This window comes from Lissotriton vulgaris, chromosome 12 (assembly GCF_964263255.1).
Source record: "Lissotriton vulgaris chromosome 12, aLisVul1.2, whole genome shotgun sequence".
Lineage (NCBI taxonomy): Eukaryota > Metazoa > Chordata > Amphibia > Caudata > Salamandridae > Lissotriton > Lissotriton vulgaris.
In genome coordinates, this window is record NC_141700.1 from 491,828,777 (window position 1) to 491,852,701 (window position 23,925).

General features: G+C 45.3%; 24 non-coding genes across 24 annotated transcripts; all 24 read left to right on the plus strand.

Annotated features, from left to right (window-relative positions):
* The first annotated feature begins 396 nt into the window (after positions 1-396).
* On the plus strand, positions 397-511 carry LOC147677446 (U5 spliceosomal RNA). The gene has a single exon (XR_015303384.1). It is a non-coding gene; the product is annotated as a U5 spliceosomal RNA (small nuclear RNA).
* An 898-nt stretch (positions 512-1,409) lies between these two features.
* Positions 1,410-1,524, plus strand: LOC147677447 (U5 spliceosomal RNA). The gene has a single exon (XR_015302727.1). It is a non-coding gene; the product is annotated as a U5 spliceosomal RNA (small nuclear RNA).
* Positions 1,525-2,422: 898 nt separating this feature from the next.
* LOC147677448 (U5 spliceosomal RNA) lies at positions 2,423-2,537 on the plus strand. The gene has a single exon (XR_015303385.1). It is a non-coding gene; the product is annotated as a U5 spliceosomal RNA (small nuclear RNA).
* Positions 2,538-3,435: 898 nt separating this feature from the next.
* Positions 3,436-3,550, plus strand: LOC147677449 (U5 spliceosomal RNA). Its single transcript, XR_015303386.1, has one exon. It is a non-coding gene; the product is annotated as a U5 spliceosomal RNA (small nuclear RNA).
* Positions 3,551-4,448: 898 nt separating this feature from the next.
* LOC147677450 (U5 spliceosomal RNA) lies at positions 4,449-4,563 on the plus strand. Its single transcript, XR_015303387.1, has one exon. It is a non-coding gene; the product is annotated as a U5 spliceosomal RNA (small nuclear RNA).
* An 898-nt stretch (positions 4,564-5,461) lies between these two features.
* LOC147677451 (U5 spliceosomal RNA) lies at positions 5,462-5,576 on the plus strand. Its single transcript, XR_015303388.1, has one exon. It is a non-coding gene; the product is annotated as a U5 spliceosomal RNA (small nuclear RNA).
* An 898-nt stretch (positions 5,577-6,474) lies between these two features.
* On the plus strand, positions 6,475-6,589 carry LOC147677452 (U5 spliceosomal RNA). Its single transcript, XR_015302680.1, has one exon. It is a non-coding gene; the product is annotated as a U5 spliceosomal RNA (small nuclear RNA).
* An 897-nt stretch (positions 6,590-7,486) lies between these two features.
* LOC147677453 (U5 spliceosomal RNA) lies at positions 7,487-7,601 on the plus strand. The gene has a single exon (XR_015303389.1). It is a non-coding gene; the product is annotated as a U5 spliceosomal RNA (small nuclear RNA).
* Positions 7,602-8,499: 898 nt separating this feature from the next.
* Positions 8,500-8,614, plus strand: LOC147677454 (U5 spliceosomal RNA). Its single transcript, XR_015303390.1, has one exon. It is a non-coding gene; the product is annotated as a U5 spliceosomal RNA (small nuclear RNA).
* An 898-nt stretch (positions 8,615-9,512) lies between these two features.
* On the plus strand, positions 9,513-9,627 carry LOC147677455 (U5 spliceosomal RNA). Its single transcript, XR_015303391.1, has one exon. It is a non-coding gene; the product is annotated as a U5 spliceosomal RNA (small nuclear RNA).
* Positions 9,628-10,525: 898 nt separating this feature from the next.
* LOC147677456 (U5 spliceosomal RNA) lies at positions 10,526-10,640 on the plus strand. Its single transcript, XR_015303392.1, has one exon. It is a non-coding gene; the product is annotated as a U5 spliceosomal RNA (small nuclear RNA).
* An 898-nt stretch (positions 10,641-11,538) lies between these two features.
* Positions 11,539-11,653, plus strand: LOC147677457 (U5 spliceosomal RNA). The gene has a single exon (XR_015303393.1). It is a non-coding gene; the product is annotated as a U5 spliceosomal RNA (small nuclear RNA).
* Positions 11,654-12,551: 898 nt separating this feature from the next.
* LOC147677458 (U5 spliceosomal RNA) lies at positions 12,552-12,666 on the plus strand. Its single transcript, XR_015302681.1, has one exon. It is a non-coding gene; the product is annotated as a U5 spliceosomal RNA (small nuclear RNA).
* Positions 12,667-13,564: 898 nt separating this feature from the next.
* On the plus strand, positions 13,565-13,679 carry LOC147677459 (U5 spliceosomal RNA). The gene has a single exon (XR_015303394.1). It is a non-coding gene; the product is annotated as a U5 spliceosomal RNA (small nuclear RNA).
* An 898-nt stretch (positions 13,680-14,577) lies between these two features.
* LOC147677460 (U5 spliceosomal RNA) lies at positions 14,578-14,692 on the plus strand. The gene has a single exon (XR_015303395.1). It is a non-coding gene; the product is annotated as a U5 spliceosomal RNA (small nuclear RNA).
* An 898-nt stretch (positions 14,693-15,590) lies between these two features.
* Positions 15,591-15,705, plus strand: LOC147677461 (U5 spliceosomal RNA). Its single transcript, XR_015303396.1, has one exon. It is a non-coding gene; the product is annotated as a U5 spliceosomal RNA (small nuclear RNA).
* An 898-nt stretch (positions 15,706-16,603) lies between these two features.
* On the plus strand, positions 16,604-16,718 carry LOC147677462 (U5 spliceosomal RNA). The gene has a single exon (XR_015303397.1). It is a non-coding gene; the product is annotated as a U5 spliceosomal RNA (small nuclear RNA).
* An 898-nt stretch (positions 16,719-17,616) lies between these two features.
* LOC147677463 (U5 spliceosomal RNA) lies at positions 17,617-17,731 on the plus strand. The gene has a single exon (XR_015302682.1). It is a non-coding gene; the product is annotated as a U5 spliceosomal RNA (small nuclear RNA).
* An 898-nt stretch (positions 17,732-18,629) lies between these two features.
* LOC147677464 (U5 spliceosomal RNA) lies at positions 18,630-18,744 on the plus strand. Its single transcript, XR_015303398.1, has one exon. It is a non-coding gene; the product is annotated as a U5 spliceosomal RNA (small nuclear RNA).
* An 898-nt stretch (positions 18,745-19,642) lies between these two features.
* On the plus strand, positions 19,643-19,757 carry LOC147677465 (U5 spliceosomal RNA). Its single transcript, XR_015303399.1, has one exon. It is a non-coding gene; the product is annotated as a U5 spliceosomal RNA (small nuclear RNA).
* Positions 19,758-20,655: 898 nt separating this feature from the next.
* On the plus strand, positions 20,656-20,770 carry LOC147677466 (U5 spliceosomal RNA). Its single transcript, XR_015303400.1, has one exon. It is a non-coding gene; the product is annotated as a U5 spliceosomal RNA (small nuclear RNA).
* An 898-nt stretch (positions 20,771-21,668) lies between these two features.
* On the plus strand, positions 21,669-21,783 carry LOC147677467 (U5 spliceosomal RNA). The gene has a single exon (XR_015302920.1). It is a non-coding gene; the product is annotated as a U5 spliceosomal RNA (small nuclear RNA).
* An 898-nt stretch (positions 21,784-22,681) lies between these two features.
* On the plus strand, positions 22,682-22,796 carry LOC147677468 (U5 spliceosomal RNA). Its single transcript, XR_015303401.1, has one exon. It is a non-coding gene; the product is annotated as a U5 spliceosomal RNA (small nuclear RNA).
* Positions 22,797-23,694: 898 nt separating this feature from the next.
* On the plus strand, positions 23,695-23,809 carry LOC147677469 (U5 spliceosomal RNA). Its single transcript, XR_015302683.1, has one exon. It is a non-coding gene; the product is annotated as a U5 spliceosomal RNA (small nuclear RNA).
* Positions 23,810-23,925: the final 116 nt, after the last annotated feature.

Here is a 23,925-nt window from a genome sequence, read left to right on the forward strand (position 1 = left end):
TGGCTATTTGCATAGAACAGTGGTGGCTCACAGCCTATCGATTGGAGGGATGGTGGGGAAAGCGTAAAATCGTTGGGGACGAAAGTCCTACAGTGCCACTTCAGTGAAAGCCTGATTCACGCTTCCCGTTCCCCTTGCCCAGCAGCCCCGACACCTCCTAATGAGCTGAGGTGTGTACAAAAAGAATTTGCATATTCCCAGGCAGACACTTGGAACTGCCCACCTTTTTGCTTTTCTGTGCTTTGAGCAGAGACTCTGAAGTTTGATCCTGTTTCCCTCGCCGGCCTAGTTCTTGCCCTCTTTTTTAGAGGCTGCAAATACCTCTCAGGTCCTCACCCTCGCAATGATAGGGTCTTTGATCTGGTGCCTCTAACCCCCAGAGAGCCATATTCTAACTTACTCTGGTTTCTCTTCAAAACGAAAAAATCTTTCGCCTTTTACTAAAGATTTCCGTGGAGAGGAACATTTACGAGTTTATTCAATTTTTTTAAGCCTTACCACAGGTGAGGCTGTTTATCATTTGTTTAAAAGAAAAGCATTAGAAGTTGGGGAACATTTAGGAGTTGTCTGCTACTGTTATAAGGGAACATGAGCTTGGTGTTTTATTCCTGATCTCTCTGCTTGCTCATTTGCATAGACAGAGTGTAGGAGAGGTGCATCATGGGACAGAGCTTGGGCAGTGCATGAGATTGCTTTTCCTTGACTATCTTGAAACTGCACGATAGCAGGCAGTATATTTTCTCTTTTCTCAACATTCCTGCTGCCAGAGGCCAGACGTCACTCTCCTTTTAAAAGGTGGCACCAAGACTCATGCTGCGCTTTTCATAGGGCTTGCACGATATTTGTGCCCGTTAGAGGTGCCCTTAGAGGGTGGCCAATCCTGAGTCAGATTCCTCTCAGGTACACTTGAAGGGGCTCGTTTGTCTTGTTTCATGTGCCTCCAGCCTAGACAGATCTATACTTATATATTCAGCTTTAATGAAAATACGTGTGAAAAAGGGACTTAAAGTGCATGGCTATTTGCATAGAACAGTGGTGGCTCACAGCCTATCGATTGGAGGGATGGTGGGGAAAGCGTAAAATCGTTGGGGACGAAAGTCCTACAGTGCCACTTCAGTGAAAGCCTGATTCACGCTTCCCGTTCCCCTTGCCCAGCAGCCCCGACACCTCCTAATGAGCTGAGGTGTGTACAAAAAGAATTTGCATATTCCCAGGCAGACACTTGGAACTGCCCACCTTTTTGCTTTTCTGTGCTTTGAGCAGAGACTCTGAAGTTTGATCCTGTTTCCCTCGCCGGCCTAGTTCTTGCCCTCTTTTTTAGAGGCTGCAAATACCTCTCAGGTCCTCACCCTCGCAATGATAGGGTCTTTGATCTGGTGCCTCTAACCCCCAGAGAGCCATATTCTAACTTACTCTGGTTTCTCTTCAAAACGAAAAAATCTTTCGCCTTTTACTAAAGATTTCTGTGGAGAGGAACATTTACGAGTTTATTCAATTTTTTTAAGCCTTACCACAGGTGAGGCTGTTTATCATTTGTTTAAAAGAAAAGCATTAGAAGTTGGGGAATATTTAGGAGTTGTCTGCTACTGTTATAAGGGAACATGAGCTTGGTGTTTTATTCCTGATCTCTCTGCTTGCTCATTTGCATAGACAGAGTGTAGGAGAGGTGCATCATGGGAAAGAGCTTGGGCAGTGCATGAGATTGCTTTTCCTTGACTATCTTGAAACTGCACGATAGCAGGCAGTATATTTTCTCTTTTCTCAACATTCCTGCTGCCAGAGGCCAGACGTCACTCTCCTTTTAAAAGGTGGCACCAAGACTCACGCTGCGCTTTTCATAGGGCTTGCACGATATTTGTGCCCGTTAGAGGTGCCCTTAGAAGGTGGCCAATCCTGAGTCAGATTCCTCTCAGGTACACTTGAAGGGGCTCGTTAGTCTTGTTTCAAGTGCCTCCAGCCTAGACAGATCTATACTTATATATTCAGCTTTAATGAAAATACGTGTGAAAAAGGGACTTAAAGTGCATGGCTATTTGCATAGAACAGTGGTGGCTCACAGCCTATCGATTGGAGGGATGGTGGGGAAAGCGTAAAATCGTTGGGGACGAAAGTCCTACAGTGCCACTTCAGTGAAAGCCTGATTCACGCTTCCCGTTCCCCTTGCCCAGCAGCCCCGACACCTCCTAATGAGCTGAGGTGTGTACAAAAAGAATTTGCATATTCCCAGGCAGACACTTGGAACTGCCCACCTTTTTGCTTTTCTGTGCTTTGAGCAGAGACTCTGAAGTTTGATCCTGTTTCCCTCGCCGGCCTAGTTCTTGCCCTCTTTTTTAGAGGCTGCAAATACCTCTCAGGTCCTCACCCTCGCAATGATAGGGTCTTTGATCTGGTGCCTCTAACCCCCAGAGAGCCATATTCTAACTTACTCTGGTTTCTCTTCAAAACGAAAAAATCTTTCGCCTTTTACTAAAGATTTCCGTGGAGAGGAACATTTACGAGTTTATTCAATTTTTTTAAGCCTTACCACAGGTGAGGCTGTTTATCATTTGTTTAAAAGAAAAGCATTAGAAGTTGGGGAACATTTAGGAGTTGTCTGCTACTGTTATAAGGGAACATGAGCTTGGTGTTTTATTCCTGATCTCTCTGCTTGCTCATTTGCATAGACAGAGTGTAGGAGAGGTGCATCATGGGACAGAGCTTGGGCAGTGCATGAGATTGCTTTTCCTTGACTATCTTGAAACTGCACGATAGCAGGCAGTATATTTTCTCTTTTCTCAACATTCCTGCTGCCAGAGGCCAGACGTCACTCTCCTTTTAAAAGGTGGCACCAAGACTCATGCTGCGCTTTTCATAGGGCTTGCACGATATTTGTGCCCGTTAGAGGTGCCCTTAGAAGGTGGCCAATCCTGAGTCAGATTCCTCTCAGGTACACTTGAAGGGGCTCGTTAGTCTTGTTTCAAGTGCCTCCAGCCTAGACAGATCTATACTTATATATTCAGCTTTAATGAAAATACGTGTGAAAAAGGGACTTAAAGTGCATGGCTATTTGCATAGAACAGTGGTGGCTCACAGCCTATCGATTGGAGGGATGGTGGGGAAAGCGTAAAATCGTTGGGGACGAAAGTCCTACAGTGCCACTTCAGTGAAAGCCTGATTCACGCTTCCCGTTCCCCTTGCCCAGCAGCCCCGACACCTCCTAATGAGCTGAGGTGTGTACAAAAAGAATTTGCATATTCCCAGGCAGACACTTGGAACTGCCCACCTTTTTGCTTTTCTGTGCTTTGAGCAGAGACTCTGAAGTTTGATCCTGTTTCCCTCGCCGGCCTAGTTCTTGCCCTCTTTTTTAGAGGCTGCAAATACCTCTCAGGTCCTCACCCTCGCAATGATAGGGTCTTTGATCTGGTGCCTCTAACCCCCAGAGAGCCATATTCTAACTTACTCTGGTTTCTCTTCAAAACGAAAAAATCTTTCGCCTTTTACTAAAGATTTCCGTGGAGAGGAACATTTACGAGTTTATTCAATTTTTTTAAGCCTTACCACAGGTGAGGCTGTTTATCATTTGTTTAAAAGAAAAGCATTAGAAGTTGGGGAATATTTAGGAGTTGTCTGCTACTGTTATAAGGGAACATGAGCTTGGTGTTTTATTCCTGATCTCTCTGCTTGCTCATTTGCATAGACAGAGTGTAGGAGAGGTGCATCATGGGAAAGAGCTTGGGCAGTGCATGAGATTGCTTTTCCTTGACTATCTTGAAACTGCACGATAGCAGGCAGTATATTTTCTCTTTTCTCAACATTCCTGCTGCCAGAGGCCAGACGTCACTCTCCTTTTAAAAGGTGGCACCAAGACTCACGCTGCGCTTTTCATAGGGCTTGCACGATATTTGTGCCCGTTAGAGGTGCCCTTAGAAGGTGGCCAATCCTGAGTCAGATTCCTCTCAGGTACACTTGAAGGGGCTCGTTAGTCTTGTTTCAAGTGCCTCCAGCCTAGACAGATCTATACTTATATATTCAGCTTTAATGAAAATACGTGTGAAAAAGGGACTTAAAGTGCATGGCTATTTGCATAGAACAGTGGTGGCTCACAGCCTATCGATTGGAGGGATGGTGGGGAAAGCGTAAAATCGTTGGGGACGAAAGTCCTACAGTGCCACTTCAGTGAAAGCCTGATTCACGCTTCCCGTTCCCCTTGCCCGGCAGCCCCGACACCTCCTAATGAGCTGAGGTGTGTACAAAAAGAATTTGCATATTCCCAGGCAGACACTTGGAACTGCCCACCTTTTTGCTTTTCTGTGCTTTGAGCAGAGACTCTGAAGTTTGATCCTGTTTCCCTCGCCGGCCTAGTTCTTGCCCTCTTTTTTAGAGGCTGCAAATACCTCTCAGGTCCTCACCCTCGCAATGATAGGGTCTTTGATCTGGTGCCTCTAACCCCCAGAGAGCCATATTCTAACTTACTCTGGTTTCTCTTCAAAACGAAAAAATCTTTCGCCTTTTACTAAAGATTTCCGTGGAGAGGAACATTTACGAGTTTATTCAATTTTTTTAAGCCTTACCACAGGTGAGGCTGTTTATCATTTGTTTAAAAGAAAAGCATTAGAAGTTGGGGAACATTTAGGAGTTGTCTGCTACTGTTATAAGGGAACATGAGCTTGGTGTTTTATTCCTGATCTCTCTGCTTGCTCATTTGCATAGACAGAGTGTAGGAGAGGTGCATCATGGGACAGAGCTTGGGCAGTGCATGAGATTGCTTTTCCTTGACTATCTTGAAACTGCACGATAGCAGGCAGTATATTTTCTCTTTTCTCAACATTCCTGCTGCCAGAGGCCAGACGTCACTCTCCTTTTAAAAGGTGGCACCAAGACTCATGCTGCGCTTTTCATAGGGCTTGCACGATATTTGTGCCCGTTAGAGGTGCCCTTAGAAGGTGGCCAATCCTGAGTCAGATTCCTCTCAGGTACACTTGAAGGGGCTCGTTAGTCTTGTTTCAAGTGCCTCCAGCCTAGACAGATCTATACTTATATATTCAGCTTTAATGAAAATACGTGTGAAAAAGGGACTTAAAGTGCATGGCTATTTGCATAGAACAGTGGTGGCTCACAGCCTATCGATTGGAGGGATGGTGGGGAAAGCGTAAAATCGTTGGGGACGAAAGTCCTACAGTGCCACTTCAGTGAAAGCCTGATTCACGCTTCCCGTTCCCCTTGCCCAGCAGCCCCGACACCTCCTAATGAGCTGAGGTGTGTACAAAAAGAATTTGCATATTCCCAGGCAGACACTTGGAACTGCCCACCTTTTTGCTTTTCTGTGCTTTGAGCAGAGACTCTGAAGTTTGATCCTGTTTCCCTCGCCGGCCTAGTTCTTGCCCTCTTTTTTAGAGGCTGCAAATACCTCTCAGGTCCTCACCCTCGCAATGATAGGGTCTTTGATCTGGTGCCTCTAACCCCCAGAGAGCCATATTCTAACTTACTCTGGTTTCTCTTCAAAACGAAAAAATCTTTCGCCTTTTACTAAAGATTTCCGTGGAGAGGAACATTTACGAGTTTATTCAATTTTTTTAAGCCTTACCACAGGTGAGGCTGTTTATCATTTGTTTAAAAGAAAAGCATTAGAAGTTGGGGAACATTTAGGAGTTGTCTGCTACTGTTATAAGGGAACATGAGCTTGGTGTTTTATTCCTGATCTCTCTGCTTGCTCATTTGCATAGACAGAGTGTAGGAGAGGTGCATCATGGGACAGAGCTTGGGCAGTGCATGAGATTGCTTTTCCTTGACTATCTTGAAACTGCACGATAGCAGGCAGTATATTTTCTCTTTTCTCAACATTCCTGCTGCCAGAGGCCAGACGTCACTCTCCTTTTAAAAGGTGGCACCAAGACTCATGCTGCGCTTTTCATAGGGCTTGCACGATATTTGTGCCCGTTAGAGGTGCCCTTAGAAGGTGGCCAATCCTGAGTCAGATTCCTCTCAGGTACACTTGAAGGGGCTCGTTAGTCTTGTTTCAAGTGCCTCCAGCCTAGACAGATCTATACTTATATATTCAGCTTTAATGAAAATACGTGTGAAAAAGGGACTTAAAGTGCATGGCTATTTGCATAGAACAGTGGTGGCTCACAGCCTATCGATTGGAGGGATGGTGGGGAAAGCGTAAAATCGTTGGGGACGAAAGTCCTACAGTGCCACTTCAGTGAAAGCCTGATTCACGCTTCCCGTTCCCCTTGCCCAGCAGCCCCGACACCTCCTAATGAGCTGAGGTGTGTACAAAAAGAATTTGCATATTCCCAGGCAGACACTTGGAACTGCCCACCTTTTTGCTTTTCTGTGCTTTGAGCAGAGACTCTGAAGTTTGATCCTGTTTCCCTCACCGGCCTAGTTCTTGCCCTCTTTTTTAGAGGCTGCAAATACCTCTCAGGTCCTCACCCTCGCAATGATAGGGTCTTTGATCTGGTGCCTCTAACCCCCAGAGAGCCATATTCTAACTTACTCTGGTTTCTCTTCAAAACGAAAAAATCTTTCGCCTTTTACTAAAGATTTCCGTGGAGCGGAACATTTACGAGTTTATTCAATTTTTTTAAGCCTTACCACAGGTGAGGCTGTTTATCATTTGTTTAAAAGAAAAGCATTAGAAGTTGGGGAACATTTAGGAGTTGTCTGCTACTGTTATAAGGGAACATGAGCTTGGTGTTTTATTCCTGATCTCTCTGCTTGCTCATTTGCATAGACAGAGTGTAGGAGAGGTGCATCATGGGACAGAGCTTGGGCAGTGCATGAGATTGCTTTTCCTTGACTATCTTGAAACTGCACGATAGCAGGCAGTATATTTTCTCTTTTCTCAACATTCCTGCTGCCAGAGGCCAGACGTCACTCTCCTTTTAAAAGGTGGCACCAAGACTCATGCTGCGCTTTTCATAGGGCTTGCACGATATTTGTGCCCGTTAGAGGTGCCCTTAGAAGGTGGCCAATCCTGAGTCAGATTCCTCTCAGGTACACTTGAAGGGGCTCGTTAGTCTTGTTTCAAGTGCCTCCAGCCTAGACAGATCTATACTTATATATTCAGCTTTAATGAAAATACGTGTGAAAAAGGGACTTAAAGTGCATGGCTATTTGCATAGAACAGTGGTGGCTCACAGCCTATCGATTGGAGGGATGGTGGGGAAAGCGTAAAATCGTTGGGGACGAAAGTCCTACAGTGCCACTTCAGTGAAAGCCTGATTCACGCTTCCCGTTCCCCTTGCCCAGCAGCCCGACACCTCCTAATGAGCTGAGGTGTGTACAAAAAGAATTTGCATATTCCCAGGCAGACACTTGGAACTGCCCACCTTTTTGCTTTTCTGTGCTTTGAGCAGAGACTCTGAAGTTTGATCCTGTTTCCCTCGCCGGCCTAGTTCTTGCCCTCTTTTTTAGAGGCTGCAAATACCTCTCAGGTCCTCACCCTCGCAATGATAGGGTCTTTGATCTGGTGCCTCTAACCCCCAGAGAGCCATATTCTAACTTACTCTGGTTTCTCTTCAAAACGAAAAAATCTTTCGCCTTTTACTAAAGATTTCCGTGGAGAGGAACATTTACGAGTTTATTCAATTTTTTTAAGCCTTACCACAGGTGAGGCTGTTTATCATTTGTTTAAAAGAAAAGCATTAGAAGTTGGGGAACATTTAGGAGTTGTCTGCTACTGTTATAAGGGAACATGAGCTTGGTGTTTTATTCCTGATCTCTCTGCTTGCTCATTTGCATAGACAGAGTGTAGGAGAGGTGCATCATGGGACAGAGCTTGGGCAGTGCATGAGATTGCTTTTCCTTGACTATCTTGAAACTGCACGATAGCAGGCAGTATATTTTCTCTTTTCTCAACATTCCTGCTGCCAGAGGCCAGACGTCACTCTCCTTTTAAAAGGTGGCACCAAGACTCATGCTGCGCTTTTCATAGGGCTTGCACGATATTTGTGCCCGTTAGAGGTGCCCTTAGAGGGTGGCCAATCCTGAGTCAGATTCCTCTCAGGTACACTTGAAGGGGCTCGTTTGTCTTGTTTCAAGTGCCTCCAGCCTAGACAGATCTATACTTATATATTCAGCTTTAATGAAAATACGTGTGAAAAAGGGACTTAAAGTGCATGGCTATTTGCATAGAACAGTGGTGGCTCACAGCCTATCGATTGGAGGGATGGTGGGGAAAGCGTAAAATCGTTGGGGACGAAAGTCCTACAGTGCCACTTCAGTGAAAGCCTGATTCACGCTTCCCGTTCCCCTTGCCCGGCAGCCCCGACACCTCCTAATGAGCTGAGGTGTGTACAAAAAGAATTTGCATATTCCCAGGCAGACACTTGGAACTGCCCACCTTTTTGCTTTTCTGTGCTTTGAGCAGAGACTCTGAAGTTTGATCCTGTTTCCCTCGCCGGCCTAGTTCTTGCCCTCTTTTTTAGAGGCTGCAAATACCTCTCAGGTCCTCACCCTCGCAATGATAGGGTCTTTGATCTGGTGCCTCTAACCCCCAGAGAGCCATATTCTAACTTACTCTGGTTTCTCTTCAAAACGAAAAAATCTTTCGCCTTTTACTAAAGATTTCCGTGGAGAGGAACATTTACGAGTTTATTCAATTTTTTTAAGCCTTACCACAGGTGAGGCTGTTTATCATTTGTTTAAAAGAAAAGCATTAGAAGTTGGGGAACATTTAGGAGTTGTCTGCTACTGTTATAAGGGAACATGAGCTTGGTGTTTTATTCCTGATCTCTCTGCTTGCTCATTTGCATAGACAGAGTGTAGGAGAGGTGCATCATGGGACAGAGCTTGGGCAGTGCATGAGATTGCTTTTCCTTGACTATCTTGAAACTGCACGATAGCAGGCAGTATATTTTCTCTTTTCTCAACATTCCTGCTGCCAGAGGCCAGACGTCACTCTCCTTTTAAAAGGTGGCACCAAGACTCATGCTGCGCTTTTCATAGGGCTTGCACGATATTTGTGCCCGTTAGAGGTGCCCTTAGAAGGTGGCCAATCCTGAGTCAGATTCCTCTCAGGTACACTTGAAGGGGCTCGTTAGTCTTGTTTCAAGTGCCTCCAGCCTAGACAGATCTATACTTATATATTCAGCTTTAATGAAAATACGTGTGAAAAAGGGACTTAAAGTGCATGGCTATTTGCATAGAACAGTGGTGGCTCACAGCCTATCGATTGGAGGGATGGTGGGGAAAGCGTAAAATCGTTGGGGACGAAAGTCCTACAGTGCCACTTCAGTGAAAGCCTGATTCACGCTTCCCGTTCCCCTTGCCCAGCAGCCCCGACACCTCCTAATGAGCTGAGGTGTGTACAAAAAGAATTTGCATATTCCCAGGCAGACACTTGGAACTGCCCACCTTTTTGCTTTTCTGTGCTTTGAGCAGAGACTCTGAAGTTTGATCCTGTTTCCCTCGCCGGCCTAGTTCTTGCCCTCTTTTTTAGAGGCTGCAAATACCTCTCAGGTCCTCACCCTCGCAATGATAGGGTCTTTGATCTGGTGCCTCTAACCCCCAGAGAGCCATATTCTAACTTACTCTGGTTTCTCTTCAAAACGAAAAAATCTTTCGCCTTTTACTAAAGATTTCCGTGGAGAGGAACATTTACGAGTTTATTCAATTTTTTTAAGCCTTACCACAGGTGAGGCTGTTTATCATTTGTTTAAAAGAAAAGCATTAGAAGTTGGGGAACATTTAGGAGTTGTCTGCTACTGTTATAAGGGAACATGAGCTTGGTGTTTTATTCCTGATCTCTCTGCTTGCTCATTTGCATAGACAGAGTGTAGGAGAGGTGCATCATGGGACAGAGCTTGGGCAGTGCATGAGATTGCTTTTCCTTGACTATCTTGAAACTGCACGATAGCAGGCAGTATATTTTCTCTTTTCTCAACATTCCTGCTGCCAGAGGCCAGACGTCACTCTCCTTTTAAAAGGTGGCACCAAGACTCATGCTGCGCTTTTCATAGGGCTTGCACGATATTTGTGCCCGTTAGAGGTGCCCTTAGAAGGTGGCCAATCCTGAGTCAGATTCCTCTCAGGTACACTTGAAGGGGCTCGTTAGTCTTGTTTCAAGTGCCTCCAGCCTAGACAGATCTATACTTATATATTCAGCTTTAATGAAAATACGTGTGAAAAAGGGACTTAAAGTGCATGGCTATTTGCATAGAACAGTGGTGGCTCACAGCCTATCGATTGGAGGGATGGTGGGGAAAGCGTAAAATCGTTGGGGACGAAAGTCCTACAGTGCCACTTCAGTGAAAGCCTGATTCACGCTTCCCGTTCCCCTTGCCCAGCAGCCCCGACACCTCCTAATGAGCTGAGGTGTGTACAAAAAGAATTTGCATATTCCCAGGCAGACACTTGGAACTGCCCACCTTTTTGCTTTTCTGTGCTTTGAGCAGAGACTCTGAAGTTTGATCCTGTTTCCCTCACCGGCCTAGTTCTTGCCCTCTTTTTTAGAGGCTGCAAATACCTCTCAGGTCCTCACCCTCGCAATGATAGGGTCTTTGATCTGGTGCCTCTAACCCCCAGAGAGCCATATTCTAACTTACTCTGGTTTCTCTTCAAAACGAAAAAATCTTTCGCCTTTTACTAAAGATTTCCGTGGAGAGGAACATTTACGAGTTTATTCAATTTTTTTAAGCCTTACCACAGGTGAGGCTGTTTATCATTTGTTTAAAAGAAAAGCATTAGAAGTTGGGGAACATTTAGGAGTTGTCTGCTACTGTTATAAGGGAACATGAGCTTGGTGTTTTATTCCTGATCTCTCTGCTTGCTCATTTGCATAGACAGAGTGTAGGAGAGGTGCATCATGGGACAGAGCTTGGGCAGTGCATGAGATTGCTTTTCCTTGACTATCTTGAAACTGCACGATAGCAGGCAGTATATTTTCTCTTTTCTCAACATTCCTGCTGCCAGAGGCCAGACGTCACTCTCCTTTTAAAAGGTGGCACCAAGACTCATGCTGCGCTTTTCATAGGGCTTGCACGATATTTGTGCCCGTTAGAGGTGCCCTTAGAAGGTGGCCAATCCTGAGTCAGATTCCTCTCAGGTACACTTGAAGGGGCTCGTTAGTCTTGTTTCAAGTGCCTCCAGCCTAGACAGATCTATACTTATATATTCAGCTTTAATGAAAATACGTGTGAAAAAGGGACTTAAAGTGCATGGCTATTTGCATAGAACAGTGGTGGCTCACAGCCTATCGATTGGAGGGATGGTGGGGAAAGCGTAAAATCGTTGGGGACGAAAGTCCTACAGTGCCACTTCAGTGAAAGCCTGATTCACGCTTCCCGTTCCCCTTGCCCAGCAGCCCCGACACCTCCTAATGAGCTGAGGTGTGTACAAAAAGAATTTGCATATTCCCAGGCAGACACTTGGAACTGCCCACCTTTTTGCTTTTCTGTGCTTTGAGCAGAGACTCTGAAGTTTGATCCTGTTTCCCTCGCCGGCCTAGTTCTTGCCCTCTTTTTTAGAGGCTGCAAATACCTCTCAGGTCCTCACCCTCGCAATGATAGGGTCTTTGATCTGGTGCCTCTAACCCCCAGAGAGCCATATTCTAACTTACTCTGGTTTCTCTTCAAAACGAAAAAATCTTTCGCCTTTTACTAAAGATTTCCGTGGAGAGGAACATTTACGAGTTTATTCAATTTTTTTAAGCCTTACCACAGGTGAGGCTGTTTATCATTTGTTTAAAAGAAAAGCATTAGAAGTTGGGGAACATTTAGGAGTTGTCTGCTACTGTTATAAGGGAACATGAGCTTGGTGTTTTATTCCTGATCTCTCTGCTTGCTCATTTGCATAGACAGAGTGTAGGAGAGGTGCATCATGGGACAGAGCTTGGGCAGTGCATGAGATTGCTTTTCCTTGACTATCTTGAAACTGCACGATAGCAGGCAGTATATTTTCTCTTTTCTCAACATTCCTGCTGCCAGAGGCCAGACGTCACTCTCCTTTTAAAAGGTGGCACCAAGACTCATGCTGCGCTTTTCATAGGGCTTGCACGATATTTGTGCCCGTTAGAGGTGCCCTTAGAGGGTGGCCAATCCTGAGTCAGATTCCTCTCAGGTACACTTGAAGGGGCTCGTTTGTCTTGTTTCAAGTGCCTCCAGCCTAGACAGATCTATACTTATATATTCAGCTTTAATGAAAATACGTGTGAAAAAGGGACTTAAAGTGCATGGCTATTTGCATAGAACAGTGGTGGCTCACAGCCTATCGATTGGAGGGATGGTGGGGAAAGCGTAAAATCGTTGGGGACGAAAGTCCTACAGTGCCACTTCAGTGAAAGCCTGATTCACGCTTCCCGTTCCCCTTGCCCAGCAGCCCCGACACCTCCTAATGAGCTGAGGTGTGTACAAAAAGAATTTGCATATTCCCAGGCAGACACTTGGAACTGCCCACCTTTTTGCTTTTCTGTGCTTTGAGCAGAGACTCTGAAGTTTGATCCTGTTTCCCTCACCGGCCTAGTTCTTGCCCTCTTTTTTAGAGGCTGCAAATACCTCTCAGGTCCTCACCCTCGCAATGATAGGGTCTTTGATCTGGTGCCTCTAACCCCCAGAGAGCCATATTCTAACTTACTCTGGTTTCTCTTCAAAACGAAAAAATCTTTCGCCTTTTACTAAAGATTTCCGTGGAGCGGAACATTTACGAGTTTATTCAATTTTTTTAAGCCTTACCACAGGTGAGGCTGTTTATCATTTGTTTAAAAGAAAAGCATTAGAAGTTGGGGAATATTTAGGAGTTGTCTGCTACTGTTATAAGGGAACATGAGCTTGGTGTTTTATTCCTGATCTCTCTGCTTGCTCATTTGCATAGACAGAGTGTAGGAAAGGTGCATCATGGGAAAGAGCTTGGGCAGTGCATGAGATTGCTTTTCCTTGACTATCTTGAAACTGCACGATAGCAGGCAGTGTATTTTCTCTTTTCTCAACATTCCTGCTGCCAAAGGCCAGACGTCACTCTCCTTTTAAAAGGTGGCACCAAGACTCATGCTGCGCTTTTCATAGGGCTTGCACGATATTTGTGCCCGTTAGAGGTGCCCTTAGAAGGTGGCCAATCCTGAGTCAGATTCCTCTCAGGTACACTTGAAGGGGCTCGTTAGTCTTGTTTCAAGTGCCTCCAGCCTAGACAGATCTATACTTATATATTCAGCTTTAATGAAAATACGTGTGAAAAAGGGACTTAAAGTGCATGGCTATTTGCATAGAACAGTGGTGGCTCACAGCCTATCGATTGGAGGGATGGTGGGGAAAGCGTAAAATCGTTGGGGACGAAAGTCCTACAGTGCCACTTCAGTGAAAGCCTGATTCACGCTTCCCGTTCCCCTTGCCCAGCAGCCCCGACACCTCCTAATGAGCTGAGGTGTGTACAAAAAGAATTTGCATATTCCCAGGCAGACACTTGGAACTGCCCACCTTTTTGCTTTTCTGTGCTTTGAGCAGAGACTCTGAAGTTTGATCCTGTTTCCCTCGCCGGCCTAGTTCTTGCCCTCTTTTTTAGAGGCTGCAAATACCTCTCAGGTCCTCACCCTCGCAATGATAGGGTCTTTGATCTGGTGCCTCTAACCCCCAGAGAGCCATATTCTAACTTACTCTGGTTTCTCTTCAAAACGAAAAAATCTTTCGCCTTTTACTAAAGATTTCCGTGGAGAGGAACATTTACGAGTTTATTCAATTTTTTTAAGCCTTACCACAGGTGAGGCTGTTTATCATTTGTTTAAAAGAAAAGCATTAGAAGTTGGGGAACATTTAGGAGTTGTCTGCTACTGTTATAAGGGAACATGAGCTTGGTGTTTTATTCCTGATCTCTCTGCTTGCTCATTTGCATAGACAGAGTGTAGGAGAGGTGCATCATGGGACAGAGCTTGGGCAGTGCATGAGATTGCTTTTCCTTGACTATCTTGAAACTGCACGATAGCAGGCAGTATATTTTCTCTTTTCTCAACATTCCTGCTGCCAGAGGCCAGACGTCACTCTCCTTTTAAAAGGTGGCACCAAGACTCATGCTGCGCTTTTCATAGGGCTTGCACGATATTTGTGCCCGTTAGAGGTGCCCTTAGAAGGTGGCCAATCCTGAGTCAGATTCCTCTCAGGTACACTTGAAGGGGCTCGTTAGTCTTGTTTCAAGTGCCTCCAGCCTAGACAGATCTATACTTATATATTCAGCTTTAATGAAAATACGTGTGAAAAAGGGACTTAAAGTGCATGGCTATTTGCATAGAACAGTGGTGGCTCACAGCCTATCGATTGGAGGGATGGTGGGGAAAGCGTAAAATCGTTGGGGACGAAAGTCCTACAGTGCCACTTCAGTGAAAGCCTGATTCACGCTTCCCGTTCCCCTTGCCCAGCAGCCCCGACACCTCCTAATGAGCTGAGGTGTGTACAAAAAGAATTTGCATATTCCCAGGCAGACACTTGGAACTGCCCACCTTTTTGCTTTTCTGTGCTTTGAGCAGAGACTCTGAAGTTTGATCCTGTTTCCCTCGCCGGCCTAGTTCTTGCCCTCTTTTTTAGAGGCTGCAAATACCTCTCAGGTCCTCACCCTCGCAATGATAGGGTCTTTGATCTGGTGCCTCTAACCCCCAGAGAGCCATATTCTAACTTACTCTGGTTTCTCTTCAAAACGAAAAAATCTTTCGCCTTTTACTAAAGATTTCCGTGGAGAGGAACATTTACGAGTTTATTCAATTTTTTTAAGCCTTACCACAGGTGAGGCTGTTTATCATTTGTTTAAAAGAAAAGCATTAGAAGTTGGGGAACATTTAGGAGTTGTCTGCTACTGTTATAAGGGAACATGAGCTTGGTGTTTTATTCCTGATCTCTCTGCTTGCTCATTTGCATAGACAGAGTGTAGGAGAGGTGCATCATGGGACAGAGCTTGGGCAGTGCATGAGATTGCTTTTCCTTGACTATCTTGAAACTGCACGATAGCAGGCAGTATATTTTCTCTTTTCTCAACATTCCTGCTGCCAGAGGCCAGACGTCACTCTCCTTTTAAAAGGTGGCACCAAGACTCATGCTGCGCTTTTCATAGGGCTTGCACGATATTTGTGCCCGTTAGAGGTGCCCTTAGAAGGTGGCCAATCCTGAGTCAGATTCCTCTCAGGTACACTTGAAGGGGCTCGTTAGTCTTGTTTCAAGTGCCTCCAGCCTAGACAGATCTATACTTATATATTCAGCTTTAATGAAAATACGTGTGAAAAAGGGACTTAAAGTGCATGGCTATTTGCATAGAACAGTGGTGGCTCACAGCCTATCGATTGGAGGGATGGTGGGGAAAGCGTAAAATCGTTGGGGACGAAAGTCCTACAGTGCCACTTCAGTGAAAGCCTGATTCACGCTTCCCGTTCCCCTTGCCCAGCAGCCCCGACACCTCCTAATGAGCTGAGGTGTGTACAAAAAGAATTTGCATATTCCCAGGCAGACACTTGGAACTGCCCACCTTTTTGCTTTTCTGTGCTTTGAGCAGAGACTCTGAAGTTTGATCCTGTTTCCCTCACCGGCCTAGTTCTTGCCCTCTTTTTTAGAGGCTGCAAATACCTCTCAGGTCCTCACCCTCGCAATGATAGGGTCTTTGATCTGGTGCCTCTAACCCCCAGAGAGCCATATTCTAACTTACTCTGGTTTCTCTTCAAAACGAAAAAATCTTTCGCCTTTTACTAAAGATTTCCGTGGAGAGGAACATTTACGAGTTTATTCAATTTTTTTAAGCCTTACCACAGGTGAGGCTGTTTATCATTTGTTTAAAAGAAAAGCATTAGAAGTTGGGGAACATTTAGGAGTTGTCTGCTACTGTTATAAGGGAACATGAGCTTGGTGTTTTATTCCTGATCTCTCTGCTTGCTCATTTGCATAGACAGAGTGTAGGAGAGGTGCATCATGGGACAGAGCTTGGGCAGTGCATGAGATTGCTTTTCCTTGACTATCTTGAAACTGCACGATAGCAGGCAGTATATTTTCTCTTTTCTCAACATTCCTGCTGCCAGAGGCCAGACGTCACTCTCCTTTTAAAAGGTGGCACCAAGACTCATGCTGCGCTTTTCATAGGGCTTGCACGATATTTGTGCCCGTTAGAGGTGCCCTTAGAAGGTGGCCAATCCTGAGTCAGATTCCTCTCAGGTACACTTGAAGGGGCTCGTTAGTCTTGTTTCAAGTGCCTCCAGCCTAGACAGATCTATACTTATATATTCAGCTTTAATGAAAATACGTGTGAAAAAGGGACTTAAAGTGCATGGCTATTTGCATAGAACAGTGGTGGCTCACAGCCTATCGATTGGAGGGATGGTGGGGAAAGCGTAAAATCGTTGGGGACGAAAGTCCTACAGTGCCACTTCAGTGAAAGCCTGATTCACGCTTCCCGTTCCCCTTGCCCAGCAGCCCCGACACCTCCTAATGAGCTGAGGTGTGTACAAAAAGAATTTGCATATTCCCAGGCAGACACTTGGAACTGCCCACCTTTTTGCTTTTCTGTGCTTTGAGCAGAGACTCTGAAGTTTGATCCTGTTTCCCTCGCCGGCCTAGTTCTTGCCCTCTTTTTTAGAGGCTGCAAATACCTCTCAGGTCCTCACCCTCGCAATGATAGGGTCTTTGATCTGGTGCCTCTAACCCCCAGAGAGCCATATTCTAACTTACTCTGGTTTCTCTTCAAAACGAAAAAATCTTTCGCCTTTTACTAAAGATTTCCGTGGAGAGGAACATTTACGAGTTTATTCAATTTTTTTAAGCCTTACCACAGGTGAGGCTGTTTATCATTTGTTTAAAAGAAAAGCATTAGAAGTTGGGGAACATTTAGGAGTTGTCTGCTACTGTTATAAGGGAACATGAGCTTGGTGTTTTATTCCTGATCTCTCTGCTTGCTCATTTGCATAGACAGAGTGTAGGAGAGGTGCATCATGGGACAGAGCTTGGGCAGTGCATGAGATTGCTTTTCCTTGACTATCTTGAAACTGCACGATAGCAGGCAGTATATTTTCTCTTTTCTCAACATTCCTGCTGCCAGAGGCCAGACGTCACTCTCCTTTTAAAAGGTGGCACCAAGACTCATGCTGCGCTTTTCATAGGGCTTGCACGATATTTGTGCCCGTTAGAGGTGCCCTTAGAGGGTGGCCAATCCTGAGTCAGATTCCTCTCAGGTACACTTGAAGGGGCTCGTTTGTCTTGTTTCAAGTGCCTCCAGCCTAGACAGATCTATACTTATATATTCAGCTTTAATGAAAATACGTGTGAAAAAGGGACTTAAAGTGCATGGCTATTTGCATAGAACAGTGGTGGCTCACAGCCTATCGATTGGAGGGATGGTGGGGAAAGCGTAAAATCGTTGGGGACGAAAGTCCTACAGTGCCACTTCAGTGAAAGCCTGATTCACGCTTCCCGTTCCCCTTGCCCAGCAGCCCCGACACCTCCTAATGAGCTGAGGTGTGTACAAAAAGAATTTGCATATTCCCAGGCAGACACTTGGAACTGCCCACCTTTTTGCTTTTCTGTGCTTTGAGCAGAGACTCTGAAGTTTGATCCTGTTTCCCTCACCGGCCTAGTTCTTGCCCTCTTTTTTAGAGGCTGCAAATACCTCTCAGGTCCTCACCCTCGCAATGATAGGGTCTTTGATCTGGTGCCTCTAACCCCCAGAGAGCCATATTCTAACTTACTCTGGTTTCTCTTCAAAACGAAAAAATCTTTCGCCTTTTACTAAAGATTTCCGTGGAGCGGAACATTTACGAGTTTATTCAATTTTTTTAAGCCTTACCACAGGTGAGGCTGTTTATCATTTGTTTAAAAGAAAAGCATTAGAAGTTGGGGAATATTTAGGAGTTGTCTGCTACTGTTATAAGGGAACATGAGCTTGGTGTTTTATTCCTGATCTCTCTGCTTGCTCATTTGCATAGACAGAGTGTAGGAAAGGTGCATCATGGGAAAGAGCTTGGGCAGTGCATGAGATTGCTTTTCCTTGACTATCTTGAAACTGCACGATAGCAGGCAGTGTATTTTCTCTTTTCTCAACATTCCTGCTGCCAAAGGCCAGACGTCACTCTCCTTTTAAAAGGTGGCACCAAGACTCATGCTGCGCTTTTCATAGGGCTTGCACGATATTTGTGCCCGTTAGAGGTGCCCTTAGAAGGTGGCCAATCCTGAGTCAGATTCCTCTCAGGTACACTTGAAGGGGCTCGTTAGTCTTGTTTCAAGTGCCTCCAGCCTAGACAGATCTATACTTATATATTCAGCTTTAATGAAAATACGTGTGAAAAAGGGACTTAAAGTGCATGGCTATTTGCATAGAACAGTGGTGGCTCACAGCCTATCGATTGGAGGGATGGTGGGGAAAGCGTAAAATCGTTGGGGACGAAAGTCCTACAGTGCCACTTCAGTGAAAGCCTGATTCACGCTTCCCGTTCCCCTTGCCCAGCAGCCCCGACACCTCCTAATGAGCTGAGGTGTGTACAAAAAGAATTTGCATATTCCCAGGCAGACACTTGGAACTGCCCACCTTTTTGCTTTTCTGTGCTTTGAGCAGAGACTCTGAAGTTTGATCCTGTTTCCCTCGCCGGCCTAGTTCTTGCCCTCTTTTTTAGAGGCTGCAAATACCTCTCAGGTCCTCACCCTCGCAATGATAGGGTCTTTGATCTGGTGCCTCTAACCCCCAGAGAGCCATATTCTAACTTACTCTGGTTTCTCTTCAAAACGAAAAAATCTTTCGCCTTTTACTAAAGATTTCCGTGGAGAGGAACATTTACGAGTTTATTCAATTTTTTTAAGCCTTACCACAGGTGAGGCTGTTTATCATTTGTTTAAAAGAAAAGCATTAGAAGTTGGGGAACATTTAGGAGTTGTCTGCTACTGTTATAAGGGAACATGAGCTTGGTGTTTTATTCCTGATCTCTCTGCTTGCTCATTTGCATAGACAGAGTGTAGGAGAGGTGCATCATGGGACAGAGCTTGGGCAGTGCATGAGATTGCTTTTCCTTGACTATCTTGAAACTGCACGATAGCAGGCAGTATATTTTCTCTTTTCTCAACATTCCTGCTGCCAGAGGCCAGACGTCACTCTCCTTTTAAAAGGTGGCACCAAGACTCATGCTGCGCTTTTCATAGGGCTTGCACGATATTTGTGCCCGTTAGAGGTGCCCTTAGAAGGTGGCCAATCCTGAGTCAGATTCCTCTCAGGTACACTTGAAGGGGCTCGTTAGTCTTGTTTCAAGTGCCTCCAGCCTAGACAGATCTATACTTATATATTCAGCTTTAATGAAAATACGTGTGAAAAAGGGACTTAAAGTGCATGGCTATTTGCATAGAACAGTGGTGGCTCACAGCCTATCGATTGGAGGGATGGTGGGGAAAGCGTAAAATCGTTGGGGACGAAAGTCCTACAGTGCCACTTCAGTGAAAGCCTGATTCACGCTTCCCGTTCCCCTTGCCCAGCAGCCCCGACACCTCCTAATGAGCTGAGGTGTGTACAAAAAGAATTTGCATATTCCCAGGCAGACACTTGGAACTGCCCACCTTTTTGCTTTTCTGTGCTTTGAGCAGAGACTCTGAAGTTTGATCCTGTTTCCCTCACCGGCCTAGTTCTTGCCCTCTTTTTTAGAGGCTGCAAATACCTCTCAGGTCCTCACCCTCGCAATGATAGGGTCTTTGATCTGGTGCCTCTAACCCCCAGAGAGCCATATTCTAACTTACTCTGGTTTCTCTTCAAAACGAAAAAATCTTTCGCCTTTTACTAAAGATTTCCGTGGAGAGGAACATTTACGAGTTTATTCAATTTTTTTAAGCCTTACCACAGGTGAGGCTGTTTATCATTTGTTTAAAAGAAAAGCATTAGAAGTTGGGGAACATTTAGGAGTTGTCTGCTACTGTTATAAGGGAACATGAGCTTGGTGTTTTATTCCTGATCTCTCTGCTTGCTCATTTGCATAGACAGAGTGTAGGAGAGGTGCATCATGGGAAAGAGCTTGGGCAGTGCATGAGATTGCTTTTCCTTGACTATCTTGAAACTGCACGATAGCAGGCAGTGTATTTTCTCTTTTCTCAACATTCCTGCTGCCAGAGGCCAGACGTCACTCTCCTTTTAAAAGGTGGCACCAAGAGTCATGCTGCGCTTTTCATAGGGCTTGCCCGTTATTTGTGCCCGTTAGAGGTGCCCTTAGAGGGTGGCCAATCCTGAGTCAGATTCCTCTCAGGTACACTTGAAGGGGCTCGTTTGTCTTGTTTCATGTGCCTCCAGCCTAGACAGATCTATACTTATATATTCAGCTTTAATGAAAATACGTGTGAAAAAGGGACTTAAAGTGCATGGCTATTTGCATAGAACAGTGGTGGCTCACAGCCTATCGATTGGAGGGATGGTGGGGAAAGCGTAAAATCGTTGGGGACGAAAGTCCTACAGTGCCACTTCAGTGAAAGCCTGATTCACGCTTCCCGTTCCCCTTGCCCAGCAGCCCCGACACCTCCTAATGAGCTGAGGTGTGTACAAAAAGAATTTGCATATTCCCAGGCAGACACTTGGAACTGCCCACCTTTTTGCTTTTCTGTGCTTTGAGCAGAGACTCTGAAGTTTGATCCTGTTTCCCTCGCCGGCCTAGTTCTTGCCCTCTTTTTTAGAGGCTGCAAATACCTCTCAGGTCCTCACCCTCGCAATGATAGGGTCTTTGATCTGGTGCCTCTAACCCCCAGAGAGCCATATTCTAACTTACTCTGGTTTCTCTTCAAAACGAAAAAATCTTTCGCCTTTTACTAAAGATTTCCGTGGAGAGGAACATTTACGAGTTTATTCAATTTTTTTAAGCCTTACCACAGGTGAGGCTGTTTATCATTTGTTTAAAAGAAAAGCATTAGAAGTTGGGGAACATTTAGGAGTTGTCTGCTACTGTTATAAGGGAACATGAGCTTGGTGTTTTATTCCTGATCTCTCTGCTTGCTCATTTGCATAGACAGAGTGTAGGAGAGGTGCATCATGGGACAGAGCTTGGGCAGTGCATGAGATTGCTTTTCCTTGACTATCTTGAAACTGCACGATAGCAGGCAGTATATTTTCTCTTTTCTCAACATTCCTGCTGCCAGAGGCCAGACGTCACTCTCCTTTTAAAAGGTGGCACCAAGACTCATGCTGCGCTTTTCATAGGGCTTGCACGATATTTGTGCCCGTTAGAGGTGCCCTTAGAAGGTGGCCAATCCTGAGTCAGATTCCTCTCAGGTACACTTGAAGGGGCTCGTTAGTCTTGTTTCAAGTGCCTCCAGCCTAGACAGATCTATACTTATATATTCAGCTTTAATGAAAATACGTGTGAAAAAGGGACTTAAAGTGCATGGCTATTTGCATAGAACAGTGGTGGCTCACAGCCTATCGATTGGAGGGATGGTGGGGAAAGCGTAAAATCGTTGGGGACGAAAGTCCTACAGTGCCACTTCAGTGAAAGCCTGATTCACGCTTCCCGTTCCCCTTGCCCAGCAGCCCCGACACCTCCTAATGAGCTGAGGTGTGTACAAAAAGAATTTGCATATTCCCAGGCAGACACTTGGAACTGCCCACCTTTTTGCTTTTCTGTGCTTTGAGCAGAGACTCTGAAGTTTGATCCTGTTTCCCTCACCGGCCTAGTTCTTGCCCTCTTTTTTAGAGGCTGCAAATACCTCTCAGGTCCTCACCCTCGCAATGATAGGGTCTTTGATCTGGTGCCTCTAACCCCCAGAGAGCCATATTCTAACTTACTCTGGTTTCTCTTCAAAACGAAAAAATCTTTCTCCTTTTACTAAAGATTTTCGTGGAGAGGAACATTTACGAGTTTATTCAATTTTTTTAAGCCTTACCACAGGTGAGGCTGTTTATCATTTGTTTAAAAGAAAAGCATTAGAAGTTGGGGAACATTTAGGAGTTGTCTGCTACTGTTATAAGGGAACATGAGCTTGGTGTTTTATTCCTGATCTCTCTGCTTGCTCATTTGCATAGACAGAGTGTAGGAGAGGTGCATCATGGGACAGAGCTTGGGCAGTGCATGAGATTGCTTTTCCTTGACTATCTTGAAACTGCACGATAGCAGGCAGTATATTTTCTCTTTTCTCAACATTCCTGCTGCCAGAGGCCAGACGTCACTCTCCTTTTAAAAGGTGGCACCAAGACTCATGCTGCGCTTTTCATAGGGCTTGCACGATATTTGTGCCCGTTAGAGGTGCCCTTAGAAGGTGGCCAATCCTGAGTCAGATTCCTCTCAGGTACACTTGAAGGGGCTCGTTAGTCTTGTTTCAAGTGCCTCCAGCCTAGACAGATCTATACTTATATATTCAGCTTTAATGAAAATACGTGTGAAAAAGGGACTTAAAGTGCATGGCTATTTGCATAGAACAGTGGTGGCTCACAGCCTATCGATTGGAGGGATGGTGGGGAAAGCGTAAAATCGTTGGGGACGAAAGTCCTACAGTGCCACTTCAGTGAAAGCCTGATTCACGCTTCCCGTTCCCCTTGCCCAGCAGCCCCGACACCTCCTAATGAGCTGAGGTGTGTACAAAAAGAATTTGCATATTCCCAGGCAGACACTTGGAACTGCCCACCTTTTTGCTTTTCTGTGCTTTGAGCAGAGACTCTGAAGTTTGATCCTGTTTCCCTCGCCGGCCTAGTTCTTGCCCTCTTTTTTAGAGGCTGCAAATACCTCTCAGGTCCTCACCCTCGCAATGATAGGGTCTTTGATCTGGTGCCTCTAACCCCCAGAGAGCCATATTCTAACTTACTCTGGTTTCTCTTCAAAACGAAAAAATCTTTCGCCTTTTACTAAAGATTTCCGTGGAGAGGAACATTTACGAGTTTATTCAATTTTTTTAAGCCTTACCACAGGTGAGGCTGTTTATCATTTGTTTAAAAGAAAAGCATTAGAAGTTGGGGAACATTTAGGAGTTGTCTGCTACTGTTATAAGGGAACATGAGCTTGGTGTTTTATTCCTGATCTCTCTGCTTGCTCATTTGCATAGACAGAGTGTAGGAGAGGTGCATCATGGGACAGAGCTTGGGCAGTGCATGAGATTGCTTTTCCTTGACTATCTTGAAACTGCACGATAGCAGGCAGTATATTTTCTCTTTTCTCAACATTCCTGCTGCCAGAGGCCAGACGTCACTCTCCTTTTAAAAGGTGGCACCAAGACTCATGCTGCGCTTTTCATAGGGCTTGCACGATATTTGTGCCCGTTAGAGGTGCCCTTAGAGGGTGGCCAATCCTGAGTCAGATTCCTCTCAGGTACACTTGAAGGGGCTCGTTTGTCTTGTTTCAAGTGCCTCCAGCCTAGACAGATCTATACTTATATATTCAGCTTTAATGAAAATACGTGTGAAAAAGGGACTTAAAGTGCATGGCTATTTGCATAGAACAGTGGTGGCTCACAGCCTATCGATTGGAGGGATGGTGGGGAAAGCGTAAAATCGTTGGGGACGAAAGTCCTACAGTGCCACTTCAGTGAAAGCCTGATTCACGCTTCCCGTTCCCCTTGCCCAGCAGCCCCGACACCTCCTAATGAGCTGAGGTGTGTACAAAAAGAATTTGCATATTCCCAGGCAGACACTTGGAACTGCCCACCTTTTTGCTTTTCTGTGCTTTGAGCAGAGACTCTGAAGTTTGATCCTGTTTCCCTCACCGGCCTAGTTCTTGCCCTCTTTTTTAGAGGCTGCAAAAACCTCTCAGGTCCTCACCCTCGCAATGATAGGGTCTTTGATCTGGTGCCTCTAACCCCCAGAGAGCCATATTCTAACTTACTCTGGTTTCTCTTCAAAACGAAAAAATCTTTCGCCTTTTACTAAAGATTTCCGTGGAGCGGAACATTTACGAGTTTATTCAATTTTTTTAAGCCTTACCACAGGTGAGGCTGTTTATCATTTGTTTAAAAGAAAAGCATTAGAAGTTGGGGAATATTTAGGAGTTGTCTGCTACTGTTATAAGGGAACATGAGCTTGGTGTTTTATTCCTGATCTCTCTGCTTGCTC